Source organism: Dipodomys merriami, unplaced genomic scaffold (genome assembly GCF_024711535.1).
Source record: "Dipodomys merriami isolate MVZ:Mamm:240054 unplaced genomic scaffold, mDipMer1.0.p SCAF_466, whole genome shotgun sequence".
Classification (NCBI taxonomy): Eukaryota; Metazoa; Chordata; class Mammalia; order Rodentia; family Heteromyidae; genus Dipodomys; species Dipodomys merriami.
In genome coordinates, this window is record NW_027206031.1 from 297,137 (window position 1) to 314,707 (window position 17,571).

Here is a 17,571-nt window from a genome sequence, read left to right on the forward strand (position 1 = left end):
TAAACAGGTACAGACAGTAAAAACCCTAATGTTATTCCAGCAGTCTTTCTAACGTATATACACTCACTGTTCTTGGTGGTATTATTTTCTTATAAATAAAATCATTTATTTCCACATTTTGATGGACTAAGATGTAGGTTTCAACTTAGTGTGATTAGTTCAAATAACATTCTCATATAGATACCATTCAATAACCAATGTTTTCAAATGATATATTAAGAGTATGTTCTTCATTACAGTTGTAAATACATGACACAATTTACATAATACTACTTACTTATCTGCAGTTACCATAAAAGGACACAAGTTGCAGAGCCAGGAGTTAAAATTTATTTTTATTTCTGCATGAAACAATTTCTGACTTTATACCAACAAACTGAATTTGACTCTTTCCTTATTTGTAAGCTAAGGTTGAAAATGTAAGGACTGTTTACTTTCTTTTTCCTTGCTCTAGAAGTCAACAAATATATTCTTCAATATTTCTGGCAGATTACATCCATTAAATGTAAGACCAACATTCAATGTTGTGAGTAATTAATGGTACTAGAATTTTTGTCTGAGTTCTTCGCTCTGTGTGCTTACAAGGAGACTCATTGGGTGATGGAGAGGACCAATATGAAAAGACTAGGGAGAAATGCATACTTAGTAAACAGTTGTTTTAGGACTGAGTGACTGGTGATGAGTATTTGCAATAGGCTGGTGTGTCAGGGTCATAAAAAGAAGTACATAGAAATTACATTAGTGACAGAAACTGAGAAAATCTTGATCATTCATCTTATCTAATGGATGGAGGTAGAGTAAGAGGAAATCTAAAGTTTTTCCACATCTCTGTCTCCTAACTCTGTTAGTTACATTCTTGGTGATAAGGATGGATTTAGATGGATTTATCTTGGTGATAAAGATGGATTTAGAGGAAAAAACTCTCTGATAGTTCTAAGATTTATGTTAAACAGATGCAAAGATAGGTCTGTTTGGACATCATCAAAATATTCATAACAATGAATATGAAAAATAATAAAATCAGGGACATTATTAAAGGGAAGAGGAAAAGGAATGTTCTGAGGAAAGTGTGAAGAATGTGAGTACCAGAGTGGAAAAGATTGGAGGAAAGTGATAAATAAGGAAACAAAAAAGGAATAAACACAGATTTACAGAAGAAAAGGAAGGAAAGAATTTTCAGGAAGATATTGAAGGAAACCTACTATTTGGATTTGAAAAGTAAAAGGGCATAGACAAGTTCAATAAGAACAGTGTTTTGGTGAAAGTTATATTGATAAAATGTTGAGATGTGAATATGAGGACAAAATTCTGGATAGATTAATTCAACAGATCCTGTTGATTCTAAATGTTGGGAACAAATGCTTTAATCCTGACCTTAGAAATATTATACAGATATAACTGTCATGAACTTTTCTTAGTGGTATTATGTGAATATTTTTGAAAACTTTATTTAGCTAGGAGATTATAGATTGAACTACAGCACAAAAAAGCCTAATTTCTCCTACAGTTCCAATTAGTGACCCATCTATGCATATCAGTTTGGGATTTTATTGAAATATATTTAGATATGTTTGGATATCTTATCAGCCTACTCATTATAAATGTAGGACAAATAACACCAAGTATTAGGTTGAACATACAGCTTTAATGATGTGACTGAAGACTCCTGGAATTGATTTCTCTTTAGAATAGAAAATGCCTCAATAGCAATTGACACATCATAATTGCCATATACACTATCAAAATCTAAATCTTGTTAGGTATATCTCCATGCTGAAATAACACTGTCAACCAACCTGACACAAATTCTTATATGTAGGAAAATGTTCTTATAAACTTCAAGCTTTTATTGAATGGAAAAATTCAGACATTACTCTCACCACTATGATTAAATGCCTAACAAGATAAGACCTTTTGCTTTAATGCTTTTCTTTCACTTTCTCATACACATTGTCAAGTAGTGAAGAATTCTGATTTAACAATAAGACAATCGTGACTTGTATTAACACAACATCTAGGATCTAATGTTAATTTGGATGCTTACTAATTAGCTCCAAATTTTGTGGATATTTAAATTTCTCCTGGGTAAACTAATGAACTCCATGAAAATGTCCCTAAGGAGCCTTTCAATTCTAATATCACTGTCTCAAAATGCTTTAAATTCTACATTCTTTAATGTGGGCATAGGGTTATTTTGTGGAACTTTTCTCCTCAGAGAGTGAATATTACCGTATTGCTTAACATGGACAAAGTACCTTCTAGACTGGGCGTGTACAAACAAGAAGTGGTAGTTGAACAATGTTCTTAGCAGTTTGTACAGATGAAATGGAAATAGATCAACTATGAACTCAAAAGGAATGTGAAAAGAAGACAAAGGCACAAAGTAGAATTTGCCAAGAAAAGCTAAAGTATAATTTCAAATAATGTGCTCAGGTGTGAGGGTCTGTTCAAAGTACAGGTTCAGACAATGTAGTTGGATATCTTGGGCGGAAAACTGCTTTAAACTGTTCTGGGATAATTGTACAAGTAAAAGCCTCTAATTCTGACTCTAATCAGCCACAACATCATCAATTTACCAAGTGCAAAGTGAGAAAAAGAGGGCTGATCACAGTTAGTGTTGAAACAATGGCAATAACATAACTTTTCTTGTAAGTGTTCATTTATTTTGGAGCATGTAAGTAGGGAAAAGCCAAGTAAATATTTTGCATGTACCTAAATTAAGTGGGACATATTATATTGGTATCTCTTTAACTTGGAAGTTATAGATTATGTCTTTTTGTACTCTAACTTGGGATAATGATCTGCTGTCAGTTATTTTATTCTCTTACCATTTTTTTGCCCTTCAATTTACATAATTATTATTTCAAGAGACATAATTGAGCTTGCATTTCTAAATTCTTCAAATTTATCTGAACTACTTCATACTTCTGACAGCCTCCTATATCTTTCTCAAGGGAAACATTTTGTCACTACCATTTTTATCCTACATGATATTGGATATCTTCCTGGCTAATTCGTGCAAGATATACATCAGACTCATCCTGTATCTCAACATTTGTACCTCCATAAAATACTATCTTACCTAGAAATCATGATATTAGTATATCTGTTGAGGCAGCATCTGTCATTTTTGAATGGCCTTAAGTGATACTTACATGCAATCATGTTTTAAAACAATATGCTACTCAGTAGATGAATAAATTGACAAAATATAGTTATATATGTACGGTGTACTTCTATGCTTTCTATTCATAAGGAAATGGAAAGACATGGAAAAATCCTACTAAAAAAATAAGCAAGAAACAAAGAAACAGATTTGATGGTTTCCCTCATTTGTAATAACTAGGAAATATCTGATAGTCTTAGCAGATGAGCAGAATGAATCAATAGCTATGTATAAATGATCATATAAAATGATGCTGAGAGGTTTTTCTTTGTGGTTGTTGTTTTTAATGTACTATGTGATTTCTTTTTTCTTTTGTGTTTTCCCCTATGGTTTGTCCATTGTTGTATTTGGATTCAATATCCAAATACAATACAATTGTATTGTATATATATTTATCTTCATTTGGCAAGGGAAGCAGAACAATAAAATGGCGAGACTAAGGACAAAAGGCAAACCAATGCAATAGCAATAGTCACAGGACAATATGTTGGAAATTTACATAACAATTTGTGAGTGGTATTGGGATGAAGGAAAAGTGTGAGAAAAATGAGGGAGGGGGTAAAAATTTCGACATGTTATGTATTCAATAGCTTACAATTACTGCAACCCCGTCTATATATCACCTTGACAATAAAATTAAGCTAAAAAATGAGCTACATAAAATATAAGTTCACTGTATTGGTATAGTAAATATTATTTTATGTTTATTACCTTTAAAAATGAACATTTTGGTTGCTAATTTGAATTACCTCTTTCTTTATCAGACATCAATTGGAATGTTATCAAACTATACAATATTTTCAGAATATACTTGGCATTATTTGGAATAAAACATTATTTTTAGTTTTGTCTCATACTAAAACAGAAAACCGTTCAATTCTACGGAAACTCCTAACTTTGAAAACTTACTAATTGTTAAGAGGAGAGAATATATCTGTTCCTCAACATTCCTATGACTACTAACTACTCATTTTCAAATTCTGAACATGCCATACCAGAGACATTCAAAAGAGTACCTGTTTGTACTTTATTTAATTCTGCAATAGATGCAGTTTTCAATGAGGCATTACATATTTAAAAGTCAACAGAAAAAATAGACACATTCTTGTAGAGGATAAAACTATGAAGTAACTATAATAATTAATTTCTTTTTTTTTTTTTGGTAAGTCGTGGGGCTTGAAATCTGGGCTTGGGCACTGTCCCTGCACTCTGCAGCTCAAGGTGAACTCTCTACCACTTGAGCCACAGTGCCACTTCCAATAAAAATTCTGTAAGGGTAAACTTTTGTTCATCAGATTAACTATTATTTCTATGACAATCAATCCCAAGTTTTTATGCCATAAAGTCATCCTAGCCCAACAGTTTCCAACTTGTAAGGTGCACATTAAAATTCCCTAAATTCACATCATGACTAGTTTATCAATATTGTGAAAAAATACTACACTTTTGCTAATGTGATGCCCTTCCTATTGTGGAAAGAATAATACACTTAACTTTGCTACATCATTTTCCCAACAGTGGTATTCTTGAGATCAGAACACTTGCAAATAGAATTTATTTTTATTTTTATTTTATATTTTATTTTATATTTATTTATATTTATTTTATTTTATATTTATTTTATATTTATTTTATATTTATTTATATTTTATTTTATATTTATTTTATATTTATATTTATTTTATATTTATTTACTGAATATCATAGATATTCAGGAGATCTGTATATCTTAATATTAAGATTTGAAGATTATGGTTGAAAGCCCACCCAGGCAGGAAAGTTCCTTGGATTCTTATCTCCAATAAACTCAGAAGGAAAAGCCAGACCAAAGTGGCACTGAGGTTCAAGTGGTAGAGCAGTAGCCTTGAGCAAAAACAGGCTCAGGGACAGTGCCCAAGCCAGGGGTTACGCCCTAGGACAAACCAAACAACAAAAACAAAATTTAAAAACCCCTCAAACACAGCACTTTTCTCATTGTATACAGAGGTACATAATTAAGAAATTACTTCCTGTGCTATGTAAAGGTAGAAAAAAATGTCACACAATTACTCTCTTCATACCATGTTACACCAAAGTCTCAAAAGATTGCTCTTTTCCTATATTTATGAATTAATATCATCAATTTGTTGACAATTTGTCTAGATTATTCACATTATCATTTTACAAATGAACTGTTGGAATTATCTATTAACTAAGTTCTTATTATACCTCACTTGAAAGACTACTCTAGTCAATTAGAATGCCAGAATCATTTGTGAATTTGTAAATTAAATCTTTTATTTGAAAAGAATTTTGAAGTATCCTATAGAATATTAAATTACAAACAAAAATTATCTATTTTAAATCTAATTCTAATTTAGGCAAGTCTACAAAGTCCTATATTAAATGAACTTTCCTATTTCTCCAGGCTTTGACTTTTGTAATTCTTCATCATTTCTTTGGAATCTAACAGAATGATGCTTACATTTTCAAATTTTTGGTTGGGAATCATGAGCTCTTTTGCAACTAGAAATGTTATGTAATTAAGACAACATTTAAAACACAACTGAGGATTATATTTGACTTGCATTTCTATAGGAAACTTGAATTCTCAAAACATAATGACAAAATTAGCCCAAATTTCCAACTGTGTCTTTCTTTCTTGTTTATTTTTAATTCCTTTCTTGGTTGGTTTTATTGAGACAAAATTATATTCTGCTACTTAGCCAAAGTTTTATATCAGCTCAAGTAACTTGGGAGTGGAGTCCATGGAGTCCATTAAATACAAGATCATGACATCTTCATGATTTTTTTTCTTCTGTTTTTTTCTTTTTTAAAATTTATTATTTTTTCTTGTGAAAATACTGTACAGAGGGCTTAAAATTACCTGTGCAAGACAATGAGTACATTTCTTGTCAAGCATTTTAGCCTCCTACTTTGTTTCTCCTATCCATCCCTTCCCATCCTCCCCCAACGCCTCCACCCAATCCTCCTCACCCCACCAAAGTTGCAAAGTTCGATTTTGACATAATGACTTGTACATCTTATTGTTGCAATGAGTCCACCTGTATCCCTATTTAAACGATTTGTTTTTGCCCTTCCCCTCCAGAAATTATACCGACATCAATACAGTTAAAGCAGAGGTTATACCATGGGGGAGGGACATACAAAGCAACAAAGAAATAATCTTATAAATGTATTAGAAACAAGCCCATGAAAGAAAAAAAACATTTGAATACATATCTTAGGGTTCATTTCCCTAATATCAACTTATCTGACCTATTCTGCTTGACTCAGACATATTCTAGTTACTGCAAATAAAGACCATGGGAGCTAGGTTTCTTTGGGTAAGGCTTATTTCACTTACTATATTTTTTCCAAGTCTTTCCATTTCCGAACAAATGGGGCAATGTCATTCTTTCTGATGGAGGAATAGAATTCCATTATGTATATATACCACATTTTCTTGATCTATTCATCTACTGAGGGGCATCTGGGTTGGTTCCATATCTTAGCTATGGTAAATAATGATGCAATAAACAAAGGCGTGCTGGGAGCTTTAGTGTGGTCTTGTTTGTATTTCTTACAGGGACGCAATAATTTCAGGACATTGATTTAATTAATAGTTTATTAAGGATGAAAACAATAATATTAATTATATGGAAGCATAATAAATACCCAAGAATTGTTAGGAATGTGGTCTATATTACTGAATAATGGATAGACACCTCTGGCACACTATAAATATATATATTTTTATTAGCATACTACGATGTGCGTGCCAATCTGTTCTTATTTTGTCAAACCAAGGGGCTCAATCTCAGGTCCTGGTAAATGCCTGTCTGCTCAGTTTGTCCCAGGATGGCATGTTGACACTCAATCATTCATGAATTTGGCCCTGTAGGCCATGAGTTCATATGCCTGCACTCCCAAACAATGAATCGTGGAGTAAAAAACAGATGGTGACACATGTTTTCCTTTCTGTGAACATCCTGCGTGTCAGGTATGAAGTGGAATACATATGCAGACCTATATCCTATGTAATCAATGTAATCAATATTCTATGTGCCATACTATTAAATAAAATAACTGGTTACTACATGAACAAAATAAAAGGTAAAATGAATAACTACACTGAATGCAATATGGAGTCAATATATGTATGTAAATATAAATCATATATTTAAAATGTACACAAATAGGATGTTTGCTAGTGGTGGGGATCGATTTCAGGCGTAAAGAACAGACTTAAATTTCTTGACTTCAAGAAAGCAAGCTTCCCCTTCCTACACAGTGCAACAGAGTTACCCAGACCATGAGTTGCAATCCCAGTCCTGGCAGAAAAAAATGGCATCTCTATGCTATGTGACAACCAATTCTTAGGTATTTCATTATTTCTCCTTTTAATGAAAGTATTTTTTAACACTTCATAAAGTATTGATTAATATCAATCAGTATCCTAGAATATAATTGTATATAATTTTATCGTAGAATCATTCAAGAATTGCCCATTCAATCATGACATACATCACATTCCATTGGTATTCATATGGATAAAAATGAGTTCCTTGGGATATCTTCATCCTGCAGTTTGCGGACCAGAGACAACCCAGGAACCAAGACTCGGCGTAAGTAGAAGCCTGACGTCCTCACTCCTTCTCAGGGAGCAGAGGAGGGAAGGCTACCCCTCCCACCCCCCAGTACCGGAGATCTCCATATTGGATACCGACAAAGCTCAACGGAGCTGCTAGCTCCAACTCAGGCCTTTGAATAAAACTAGAGTCATTTAGCAGGTCACAAGAACTTAACCTGACCTGCCAGACTCAGCTACACCCAGGCAAAAGTCACTCAGCTCGGGTGGCAGAGCTAGGAGTGGCTTTCTTCTCTGGGTTATCAGATACAGAAGCTGTCCCTCCCTTTAGCAGCCTCGACAATCAATTGAAATTAAGTAAACCGAAACCCTGAGAATGGCTCTATGCTGGGCTCTGTAAGTTTCTCACAAACTATCCCCCGGAAAAGCTACTGTTTGTTGAAGTGCCTCAACTCTACTCAGAACCTACCCTCATCACAGTATCTCCAAACTTGAGGAAACAGCGATTTCCCTCTTTTGTAATACTCAAAGCAGATCCTACTCCCATTGAACTACCCTGGGAGGACGATCGCAAAACACTGGTTAAAGCAGAGCATTTTTCTGCCTGTTCGAACAAACTGACTTAAGAAACCAACCAAGCCACAGGACCAAAAGCAGACCAGAGACTACAACAAGAGGCTGATTGAGGACACAAGGGAGATACAAGATTTTTCCCACCCCTCCCCCAAAAAATTAAAGAACTATTTCTTCTTCTTCTTCTTCTTCTTCTTCTTCTTCTTCTTCTTCTTCTTCTTCTTCTTCTTCTTCTTCTTCTTCTTCTTCTTCTTCTTCTTCTTCTTTTTGGTACTTTTTACAAATTTTTTTTCTTTTCTAAAAATTTTTAATCTATAATTTTTACCTTTTTTGAAAATTATTGTTTTCTAGTAACTTTATTTTCCTCTTATAATTTTTATTTCAGGGATACATATGTGCTTGTGTTTTTCTTTCTTTGTTTTCTTTCTTTTTTTAATTTTCTTTTTGTTTTTTGTTTAGCTCTACTGGACTTCTGTATTTTTCTTCCTTTCTTATTCTTTTCACCTTTTCTTCTCTTTTGTTCTTCTTTATGTGACTTAATTGTTGTCCTGCACATGCTCAGATAAACCCGTAGTTGATTATTAGACCTTATCCCCCATTGAGTACACACTTAATCCACAAATTTATTACTCAATTCAAAACCTCTGAGACTTAAATTGCCTAATAGCAGTACTAACTTTTTATACCTATATAATATTTTAAGTATTTTTATTTTTAATTTTTTCACATGTCCTTTATATCCCTTCCCTTCTCCCATTATGTTCATGTTCTCCTCTGAATAGTTTGTTTTCGATATGCATAGTATTATTAATTATTATTTTCTATTTTTCTGGTCTCTTTTCTTTTTTCTTTCTCTTTCTTCTTTTTCTCTCTCTCTCTCCTTTCATCTTATCCAACCTATTTCCTGCTTTGAGATTAGGACTTAGTTAACTCTACCTGTGCCTTCCCACATCACTCTATTCCTATTTTTAACCCACATTTCTCCCTAACCCTAATAATTTCTGGTTTTCCAAATTCATCTTTGCGGTTCATAGCCCATTAATATATAGTTGTCTGATGTTGAATAAATGTATCTGTTGAACTAGATTGTATCTGCAGACTATTGACTGTGCAAATACAGATTTTGGTTGATGCTTGCCTTAAGTTAGTGTTCTAGCGCAAAACTGGTGCTATTTTATCCCAAATCTGCAGAGTAAGCCGGAAAAACAGAAGAAAAATGTCAAGTCCGGGTATCTCAACTCCCACTCATGATAAGCAGGGGACAGAACAGATAATGAATAATCCAGAGGAGAGTTCCCAAATAGCTCTACAAACACTGCTGGCAAACATGATAAATGAAAAGTTTGAAAACATACAAAGGATCCTGTATGAGCGTGATAGGGAGAGAGAGAAAGCAAACAAAAGGTCAATGCAGGAAAGGTTTGAAAACCTACAAAGGACTCTGTATGAGCGTGATAGGGAGAGAGAGAAGGCAATCCAAAGGTTTATACAAGAATATCATGAGCTTGAGGAAGCTACTCAAAAACTGATAAAGGATTTGCATGAGCAGCTTGAGAATACTCAAACAGAAAGGCAGGAATGGCGTTAACAGGCTGAGAACACTCAAAGAGAACTACAGGAATGGCATGAATGGGAGTGGGAGGAACCTAAGGAAAGAGTAATACAGGAATTGAGAGTACAGGATGAGAATACACAAAGATCACTAAAGGCATTCATGGGATCCATTAACAAAGAGTTGAAGGAAGTCAGGGAAACCACAAAGGGAATGCTGAATGGACCCAACAGAAGGAATGGGAGCACAAGGAAACCATAGCCCATCAAGTAAGTGAACACCAAATTAAGGAAGTGAAGAAATTCATACAAGATCTAAAACAATGCTTCAACAAAGAATTTAAAGCCATCAAAGCTGCCCAATTAGAAGGAAAAGAAATAAAATACAAAGTAGAAAGTTTTGACAGCAGGTTAGACCACGCAGAAGAACGAATCTCAGGCATTGAAGAAATACTAGGTATTATAGAGAAAGAACATAAAACCATCCAAGACAAGTCCAAGAAATATGATAGATCTATCCAAAACTTGGAAGACACCATCTGAAGGCCTAATCTAAGGAAAATGGTTGCAGAGGAGAACCTAGAAACAGAAGTTAATGGTCTAGGAAATTTGTTTAACAGGATCCTAGAAGAGAACTTCCCAAACACGCAAAAAGATAGACCTATTCAGATACAAGAAGCTTTTAGAATTCCAAATAGACCAGACTAGAATACGACATCCCACCATCACATTATAATCCACACAGGATCAATTCAGACCAAGGAAAAGATCATTAAAGCTATCAAGGAGAAAAGATTAATCACCAATAAAGGGAAAGCAATTAAAATCACCTCACATTTCTCAGCAGAGACAATCCAATAAGAGTCTGATATGATGTATGCCATGCCCTAAAAATCAAACAACTATCAAGCAAGAATACTGTACCCAGCTAAACTCTCCTTCATAACTGAAGGCCAAATAAAAAACTTCCATAACAAAGAAACATTGAAACAATCCATCGCCACCAAACCAGCCCTACAAAAGATTCTTAAAGATGTCCTGCATATAGAAAACCAACAAGACCACAATAAACACCAAGAAACTGCACCCAAACTGAGAATACAGGAACTATAGGAAGAACCCAGTTTTTGAAACCCCCAAGAAGGTGGATAACATGGCAGGAACTCCCAAATACCACTCAATCCTATCTATCAACATTAATGGAATTAACTCTCCAATTAAGCCACATAGACTGTCTAGTGGAATAAAAAAACAAGATCCTTCTGTCTGCTGCCTTCAGGAGCATACTAATTAAGGGATCTCTCCTACAGCAGGATATTACCATTCAAAATATCTGTTCCCCAAACAATGAAGCACTCAAATTTATCCAAGAAACACTACTTTCCCTCAAATCCCACATAGATCCAAAGACATTAATTGTTGGGGATTTTAGCACACCACTCTTCCCACTAGAGAGATCAACTCAGCAAAAACTCAACAGAGAAACCGCAGATCTAAACATCTGCATAGATCAAATAGATTTAACAGACATCTACCGAATATTTTACCCAGCAGCATCAGAATACACGTTTTTCTCAGCAGCACATAGAACATTTTCTAAATTAGACGACATTTTAGGCCACAAAGCAAACTTGTCTAAATTCAGAAACATTGAAGTTATACCTTGCATTCTCTAGGACCACAAGGGAATAAAATTAGAACTCAACACTAAAAGCCACCAAAAAAGTCCAGTAACACATGGAGGGTGAACAACACACTGGTGAATCATGAGTGGAAGAGATTAGAAAGGCAATTCAAATGTTCATGCTATTCAACAAAAATGAGCACAAAATTTTCCAGCCCCTCTGGGACACAGCAAAGGCAGTACTCAGAGCCAAGTTTATAGCTCTGAGCTCCTACATCAACAAATTGGGGAGATCTGAAACCAACAATTTAATGACACATCTAAACCTCCTTGAAAAAGAGCAGCAAGATAAAACCCAATCCAGTAGATGGAAATTAATTAATTAATTAATTCTGACTTATCAGAATTAAATGAATTAGAATCCAAAAAAACTATAGAGAGAATCAAAAAACAAAGAGTTGTTTCTTTGAAAAAATCAACAAATTTACAGAAACTTAGAAAATCTTATCAGATAAAGAAGAGAATGCACCCAAATAAATAAACTCAGAGATGAGAATGGAAACACGACCATGAAGACAACCAAGATTCAGAACATTATAAGGGAATACTTTTCAAAACTTTATGCTAATAAGTTTGAGAACTTGACAGAAATGGACATTTTTCTAGCAAATACTGACATGCCAAAACTAAACCAAGATGAGTTAAACCATCTTAACAGGCCCATATCAAGCATTGCAATAGAAACTGCAATAAGAGACCTTCCAGCTAAGAAAAGTCCAGGACCAGATGGTTTTACAGCGGAATTCTACAAGGCCTTCAAAGCAGAGCTCACACCAATACTTCTCCATGTCTTCAATGAAAATGAAAGAGAAAGTTCACTACCGAACACATTCTATGAAGCCATCATAACCCTCATCCAAAAACCTGGCAGGGACTCATCAAAGAAAGAGAATTATAGACCCATTTCTTTGATGAACACTGATGCAAAAATTCTCAACAAAATTTTGGCCAATCGACTTCAACAATTCATCCAAAAAATCATACACCACGATCAAACAGGATTCATTTCAGGGATGCAAAGCTGGTTCAATATATGCAAGTCAATTAATATTTTTCATCACATAAACAGGAGCAAGAATAAGAACCACATGGTTATCTCAATAGATGCAGAAAAAGCATTAGACAAGATCTAACACCTCTTTATGATGAAGGTTTTGGAAAAATTAAGAATCCATGGAACATTCCTCAATACAATAAAGGCTGTATATGACAAACCTACAGCCAGTATTATACTTAATGTTAAAAAATTAAAACAATTTCCTCTTAACTCAGGAACAAGACAAGGATGTCCCTCTCTCCACTTCTCTTCAATCTAGTATTAGAATGCCTAGCTACAGCAATAAGACAAGATGCAAACATAAAGGGGATCCAAATAGGGAAAGAAAAAAAAACTCTCCCTCTTTGCAGATGACATGATCTTGTATTTAAAGAATCCCAAAGACTCCACTCCCAAATGACTCAAGCTGATTCAAAACTTTGGCAAAGTAGCAGGGTATAAAATTAACCCCCCAAATCAATGGCTTTTCTGTATGCCATCAATGAGAAAAGCGGGGCTGAAATTAGGAAAGCAACTCCCTTTGTAATAGCCCCACAAAAAATAAAATACATAGGAATTAACTTTAACAAAGAAGTGAAGGACCTATATGACGAAAACTTTAAAATCTTGAAAAAGGAAATCAAAACAGAACTTAGAAAATGGCAAAACCTCCCATGATCCTGGATTGGAAAGATTAACATCACGAAAATGGCAATACTTCCCAAGGCTATGTACAAATTCAATGTGATACCTATAAAAATTCCAACCTCATTCTTCAAGGAAATAGAAGAGGCAATCCAAAAATTCATAAGGAACAATAAAAGACCCCGAATAGCTAAAATGCTACTCAACGGCAAGAACACTGCTCGAGGAATAGCAATATCAAATTTCAAACTCTACTACAAAGCCATGGTAATGAAAACAGCTTGGTACTCGCATAAGAACAGACCTCAGGACCAATGGAATTGATTTGAAAACCCAGAAATGAACCTACAGACTTATAGCCATCTAATCTTGGATAAGGGTGTTAAAAAATAGAATGGAAGAAAGACAGGCTTTTCAGTAAATGGTGCTGTAAAAATTGGTTAACTACTTGTAGAAAACTAAAGCTAGATCCTTATACATCACCTTGCACCAGAATCAACTCCAAATGGATCAAAGCCCTCGGAGTCAAAGCAGACACTCTGAAACACGACAGGATGGGATAGGAGAAACCCTAGGTCTCCTTGGCCCAGGCCGAAATTTTCTTAATAGAGACCCGGAAACACAACAAATAAAAGAAAAGTTGGACAAATGGGATTGTATGAAGTTTCAGAGCCTCTGCATGGCAAAGGTTATAGCTAGCAAGATCAATAAAAAGCCTACGGATTGGGAGATCTTCACTAGCCATACAACGGACAAGGGTCTCATATCTAAAATATACTGGGAACTCAAAAAATTAAATCCTCCAACAACAAATCCTCAAAGAAACAACTGCCCAATAAATGAGTGGGTTAAAGACTTAAAGAGAAACTTCTCTGAAGAAGAAAGAAGGTTGGCCAATAGACACACGAAGAAATGCTCAACCTCCCTAGCCATAAAAGAAATGCAAATCAAATCAATGTTGAGATACCACCTCACCCCAGTTAGAATGGCAAAAATCAAGATCTCTAACAACAGCAGATGCTGGAGGGCATGTGGACAGAAGGGAACCTTACTGCATTGTTGGTGGGAGTGTAAACTTGTTCAACCAATTTGGAAAGCAGAATGGGGTTTCCTCTAAAGACTTCACATAGAGCTCCCATACGACCCAGCAATCCCACTTTTGGGCATTTACCCAAATGTTTACAAACAAGACCAAACTAAATGTACCAGCACAACTATGTGTATTGCAGCATTATTTACCATAGCTAAGATCTGGAACCAACCCAGATGCTCCTCAGTAGATGAATGGATTCAGAAAATGTGGTATATATACACAATGGAATTCTATGCCTCCATCAGAAAGAATGGCATTGCCCCATTAGTTAGGAAATGGAAAGACTTGGAAAAAATTATATTAAGTGAAGTAAGCCAAGCCCAAAGAAACATAGTTACCATGGTTTACCTTATTTGTAATATCTAGTATATGTATGAGTCAAGCAGAAAAGGTTAAATAATGTGATGTTAGGAAAATGAACTCTTAGATTTGTATTTTAATGTTTTTTCTTTCATGCATTTGTTTCTAACACATTTATAAGATTATTTCTTTGTTTCTTTGTATGTCCCTCCCCCACACTATAACCCCTGCTTTCACTATATTTGATGTAGGAATAATTTCTGGAGATGGGGAAAACCAAGTTGTTTAAGGATACAGGTGGACTTGTTGCAACAATGAGAAGTACAAGTTTTCATGTCGAAAACAAACTTTACAACTTTGATGAGGGTGAGATGGGGAGGATTGGCAGTGGGGGTGGTGGAAAGGCTGGGAAGGGATGTGAAGGGTAAACAAAGGAGGAGGCTGCAATTCGTTATAAGAAATGTACTCATTATCTTGCCCATGTAATTGTAACCCCTCTCTACAGTATGTTCACAAACAATTAAAATTAAAATTAAAAAAGAAAGATTTTTATGGCACCTTTTCTGGAAAAAATGAGTTTCTTAGCATTTCCTGCCATTTGGAGGTGGAAGGACCAGGATTCGAATTGTGGGCTATAGCTCCGACCACTTAAACCCGAAGGTAGGGAATTCACTGGTCTGTCCAAGAATATCAGCAAGACCAATGATTAAGTAGGCACCAGTGGCTCTCAGCAGTCCTCCATGATACTTACAAAGCTGTGAAAGGAGATTCATGGTAAAATTCACCCTAGGCTGGAAAGTACTTGAGACGCCTGTCCAACTTCAGTTTCAACAAATCCAGAAGTAGAGCCATGTGGCTCCAGTGGTAGAGGGGTATCTTTGAGCAAAAGCAGCTCACGTACTGTGCCTAGGTCCTCAGTTCAATGTCCGGGACTGGCAACAAACAGACATACACAACAATCTGTGTAGCCATCCGGCTGTCTGTTGGTTGACACCACTAACAGAAGTTGCGGAAGGTAGAGGTAACTGAGTGGTAAGCAAGAGTCTAGAGGCGAATTTGGAGTAAAATAGAAAATTGGCAACCTATTAAGTGAGTGGGAGAATAGAGGATTTCCCAGAGCCTGGGAATGTGGCCAGCCCATCTTTCCCATCAAAGCACTCAGATGTCTGAAACAACAAGACTCTGAGTCAGAGCTGCGGGCAACAAACTACTGCCAGAACACCAGCAGAAGAATCCTCACGTCAGACCTTCAACATTCAAGAAAACAAAGAATACAAAAAAGGGAAGGATTCCAAACACAAACACCACTGGGGAGGGTGATTCAACGGAGGGTCTGGCCAAAGGTGATGCTTACCACAGGCCTCCCCTGCCTTTGGACACAGTCACAGCCACCAGGGTCCAGAGTGTCAAGGGTCCAGATACCACCAAGAATCTGCAGAGGTGCTACCGACATGTGGTGCCTTCCCTGGACTGCAGCAAAAGAAGAAACCAGGTGTTCTGTGCCGAGATCCAACCACTGAAGCAGGAAAAGAAAGACCTGCAGGATTGACAAGCGAAAGAGAAGGAGAAGGTAGCCCAAGTTCACAAAGCACCGAGAACAGAGCTAGACATCCACAAGCTACCCATACAGTGGTTGGTTTTAGCAGAAAGTGATTTACAATCGGCACCAGCCCACATGCAGCTCGCGGCTGATGACAGAGAAATGAAGCACGAAGCTCTCACCAGCTGCCTACAGGCTGCAGAGCAGTGCATGGGGGAGCTGGAGATGGTGGCTTCTGTGGTTACTACTTACAGAAGGATACTGAAATGTTGTTTGAACAGCTGAAGGATGTAACACTTCAGCTCAAGGAAAAGACCAGAAGCTTCTATGACCTGGAGCAAGTGAACACAGAGTTTTCGGAGAAGCTGGAAGCACTCTGGACATAGAGGAGCAACAGGAAGAACAGAATCTGCAAGTTCCAACAAGTGCTGCAGAGGTGTGATGTACTAAAGAGGCTACAGGACAACCTGAGCTGAATGGTGACCACAGCAAATCTGGAGACAGACACCTTCTCCCAGAACCTGAGCATTGAGAGTTCCATGCCGAAGGAGGTGGCCTGGTGGCTGACTGAGCACGTAAACCAACTGACAGAGGAGAAGGAGTGAGGATCGAGGTAGGTGCTGCACCTAGAGAATAGTTGGGGGAACTGAGAACAAAGCTGGCAGAGCCATGGCCCCCCCAGGGTCCATCTCAGGAGGAACAGCAATTGCAGGCCCATGCCTACTGCACGCAGATGGGGTTGAAAAACCTGGAGAAACAACTTCACATATAGGTCCAGGAAAATCAGAGTCTCCATCTCCAGATTGCGGAGCAGCAGGAGCAACTGGGAAGACTAGAGGAGAAAACCAAAGATCGGCAGGATATCCCCGAGACCCCACGATATGCATGTGTGTGCAACCCACAGCTGGAGGAACAGCTGGCCTTGCTGCGGGATGCTCTCTGCAGGGTGAGCAGTGAGAAAAAGGAGCTCACCAGCATCGTGGACTCAGTGCAGCAGGTGAAGAATCATCTGCGGGAACAGCTGGACTGCTCAGAGGAGAAGATAGAGGAATGGAAAGAGGTGGCTGAGAGAGAAGGCCAAGCAGCTCGTGAGCTGCAGGGGCAGCAGCAGCAGTCCCTGGCCTAGCTGCAGGAGCTCAGAGCCACCTGCGAGCAGCACATCACTTCAAATGAGCAGCTTTGCTCCAAGTAGTAGGTCCTGCTGTAGAACCTGCAGAAGCAGACCCAGCAGTTGGAGCAGCTGAAACAAGTGCAGGGTCCGACCAAATGGAGGGACTAGGTGGTGCCCCCAAAGTGGCAGGACAGTTTCAAGTGCCTGGAAGTGACCAGTCCACAGGAGGAGCACCTGCAGGCCCAGCTGAGCTTCCTGGCTTTCCCTGGGGAAGGGGAAGCTGTGAACCCTGGAGAAACAAA